The 4,127-nt window shown below is 43.6% G+C and overlaps 1 pseudogene; it reads left to right on the top strand.

Moving 5' to 3' along the window:
* Positions 1–702: 702 nt before the first annotated feature.
* Positions 703–4,127, top strand: part of LOC102855759 — a 9,823-nt pseudogene continuing 6,398 nt past the window's right edge.

Below are 4,127 nucleotides of genomic sequence, written 5' to 3' on the forward strand. Positions count from 1 at the left end.
CAGGAGGGGAAGACCCTCTATGAGATGAATTGATTCGCTGACTGGGGTAATCGGGATGGGTGTGTCAGAGGCGGTGCGGTTGGCGCAGGATAGAGCAGGGTTTAGGGCTGTTGTGTATAGGGTCGCTATGAGCCGGAAACGACTCGACGGCACATAACAACAACAACAACAACCTTTCGACTGGCACAAGAGGAGATTTCCCTTCCTTTTGCAGCAGAGGATCTGGTGGATTCGAACCATGTGACTTCAGGATTGCAGGTTCTTTTCACTAGGCCACCAGAGGAGCTCCCAAGTCGGTTTTTATGTATGGTGTGACATGTGGTACTTGCCTAAGTTTTCTACAAATTTTTTTCCTCAATTTTGCCAACATCATTTGTTAAAAAGGCTCTCACTTGCCCACTTAATTGATTTCATCCCCTTGTCAAAAATCAGTTGAACAGAGGTAGATGAGCTGATTTCTGGATTCTCAATTCTATTCCATTGATCTATGTGACTGTCACTGTAAGTGGGACTGGGTAAGGGGATGGGGAGGGAGTAAATTGTGTAAAAATGAATGACTATTAAAAAAGAGAAAGTGAACTTAGGGAGAGGAAAGAGGAAAATTTGCAACAATGAATGAATGAAAATCCAACTTTTCTGTAAATGTTTATTAAAATCACAGTTAAAATAAAAATTATTATAAAAAAAGGAAAAAGTGCTGAGATGGCTGTGGCACACAATGTGAATTCCAATGACCTTCTCAATATGGTGTGGACTAGTGAGGAAATCCGGCAGCAGGTCTGATTTTCATGCGTGGTTATTGCGGAGAGTAGTTCGAAGCACCCTGTGCCCTCTGTCTATGAAGCTCGATGCTGCTGGTCCCAGAGAGTAGTTGCCCTTGGGCTATTACCTTATCCCTTTCACAGGGATTTTGGCATTAATTGTTTAGATCATGGGAACAGTGATGATAACAGGTTGTATCCAGCACCGGAAACCGGCTTCAGTGGACTCCCCTAATCAAAGAGGAACTGAAACAATCTCCCACGCATTACCCAGTCCCACTTGCAGTGACAGTCACATAGATCAATGGAATAGAATTGAGAACCCAGAAATCAGCTCATCTACCTCTGTTCAACTGATTTTTGACAAGGGGATGAAATCAATTAAGTGGGCAAATGAGAGCCTTTTTAACAAATGATGTTGGCAAAATTGGGGGAAAAAATTTGTAGAAAACTTAGGCAAGAACCACATCTCACACCATACATAAAAACCAACTTGGGAGCTCCTCTGGTGGCCTAGTGACAAGAACCTGCAATCCTGAAGTCATATGGTTCGAATCCACCAGATCCTCTGCTGCAAAAGGAGGGGAAATCTCCTCTGAAGGGGATGTCTGTGCCGTCTGCCTGGATGAGTTATGGGGATGGGGACAAGCTGAGGGTGCTCCCTTGTTCTTATGCCTACCACAGCTGTTGAGTGGCTCACTCAGACCTGGAAGATCTGTGCCATCTGTAAGCAGCCTGTCTATCCAGGTCCTGGTGAAGAGGATCAGGGAAAAGAAACTCAGGGGCAAGAGGGTGGAGAGGAGGAAAGGGACCCAGGGGACCTTCCTACCTCAGAACAGACCCCACACTCCTGGGTTCCAGCCCCAATCTTCCCATATTCTTGGTTCCCTAGCCCCAGTGCCCCTTGTTTTTCCTGGGCCTTCCCTTTTCCTCTTCAAGTGTCTTCCTGGTCTAACACTATCCTCATTTACCCCACCTCTGATGACCTATTTGCCCCTTTCCCTTCCTCCAGTCCCATGATGGGGATTAGGGGACATTCCAGTCCCAGTTTTTCCTCACTTAACCCTTATCCTTTTGAGGAAGTTGGGAGGAAAGGAACCGAGTCTTTACTTCTTGAGTTAATAACTTTTTTTTTCCCCTGAGGAAAAAAAAAGGATTGCATATCAATGTCAAGGAAACACAAACCCTAGTCACTGAACATCACTATAGATGGAGAAAGGATTGATATTATAAATTACTTCATCTTACTTGAATCCACAATCAGTACAATCAATATTGTTTCTCTAGAATGACCAGATGACACTCTTGGAGAGCTTGAAAGAGGAAATATTCCTAAGCTAGCGACCCCCAAAAAACCCTTCTTCCAAAGATTTGGTCATAAAAAGTGAGCATAGTTTTTATACTGAGTCTGCACTAAGTCATAGAAAAAGAAAGGCTGGGATTCCCAGTGCAGATATGGTTACTTTGAGGAATGAGGGCTGGGGGAAGGGACATGCCTTTGGAATGAAGAAGTACATGTGTGGGGACAATACACCAGTTTTTCTTTTCCCAGGGCTAAAATTTCATACTGAATTTCCCTTGCAGTGATAACGGTCAAGAGATCAGGAGAGGTATACACTGGGAAAGCCTGTTGTCAGAGAACTCTCCAGATTATTAAGGAGCAATGATGTCCGATTGAGGACTAAGATGCACCTGACTCAGATGGTCTTTCCATTTACTTGTGCATCTGAGAGCTGTATAATGAGTAAGAGTGAGAAATGAACATCTTTTCACCTTAGCATCCTATTATATTAGCTGTGCTAAAAAAAATAGCTACAGAAGACAGAAGACAGTTGATACTTTTGAACTGTGTGGTATTGCAGAAGAGTGCTGAATGTCCCATGGACTGCCAAAAGAACAAATAGATACATCTTGGAGAGGGTGCAGCCATAGTATTCCTTAGAGGCAAAGATGATGAAGCTTCATCTCACATAATTTGGCCATGAGCTAAGGAAAGGCTATTCCTTGAAAAGAACATCATGCTTAGGAAAATGGAGGGGAAGTGAAGGAAAGAAGACTCTCAAGCAGGTGGATTGACACAGTTATGGCTGCAATGGGCTTAAGGGTAGGACAGGGCTCAGGTCTTATCCATAGGGCTGTGAGGAATTGTACTCAACTTGATGGCACCTAACAAAAATAGCAACTCTAGAACTCTATGGAAAGGAGTCATATCTTTTTTTTGTTTGTTTAACTTATTCTTAAAGCCCAACATAGTCCTGTTATACCACCACCATTGAGTCTACTCTACCTCATGCTGAACCATGTGCCCCAGAGTATAAATAAAGCTGTTTTTGGAATGACCAGATCTTTCATCCAAGCTGCCTCTAGGTAAACTCAAGCCCCCAGAAACTCTCTGCTACTGTACAGTAGATATTTACTAAAATAAATACAATAAATGTTAATAAATGCATAAAGAAAAACACATTTGCCCTGGTTGAGCTGTGGCTAACTATGCACACGGCTGCTAACCGAAATCTGGCAGATAGAACCTCCCACCAACTCAAGGAAAAAGATGTGGCAGATGTGGTGGTAATAGATTTAGTCTGAGAAACTATAGAGCAGTTCTACTCTGTGCCATAGGTTCACTGTAAGTGCATTTATGGAAACCCACAGAAGAAAATGAATGAGGTAACTTACTTTGAATTTAATGTTTTTCTTATCTACAGAACCAAATAGTAACATCAAAGTATGAGCCCAACGGTGCAAGTCTGCCAGAAGCTGCTCTACAGCAGAGTGAGCTTGTTGTGTTGTGTGCTGTGGAGTCAGAATTGACTCCTTGCTGAGCCTCCAGCAGGTTTCCAGAGTCAGTATAAATCATAGGGGAGGGGACTACATGCTTTTTCAGTGAGCAGCTGGTGGATCTGAACTGTTGCCGCCTTCAAGATTGCAGCTAGCACCTTATTCATCTTTTAGAAAAGGACACTTAACAAACCATTGACTCACAAAGGCTCTGGTTGCAGGTGGGTGAGGCCAGCGGTAACTTCCTAACAACTGATTTGTAGAGAATTAAGGCAAGATTTAATCAGTCAGTAAGACAGAGAGAACTGGTCGAGCGTCTCTTTTTCTCCTTACTCTTCTTTGTGAGAGCTCCAGTAGCCTCTGGAGTTATGTTACCAACACAAAGGCTCAGGTTTGAGTCCACCAACTGCTCCTCTGTGATTTACTGCCTCTGAAAGTCCCCTGAAGGGCCAGCTGTGCACAGATTCTGACTCAACAACAAACAACAATATATATACGTAGGGGCTTGCTGAAACTGAGGAGGACCTCATGCACTTGCTGTGGAGGGTCAAGGACTGCAGCCTTCAGTATGGACTGAGGCTCAATGTC

The sequence above is a fragment of the Elephantulus edwardii genome, unplaced genomic scaffold, assembly GCF_000299155.1.
Source record: "Elephantulus edwardii isolate Elephantulus edwardi_28Jun2011 unplaced genomic scaffold, EleEdw1.0 scaffold00060, whole genome shotgun sequence".
NCBI lineage: Eukaryota > Metazoa > Chordata > Mammalia > Macroscelidea > Macroscelididae > Elephantulus > Elephantulus edwardii.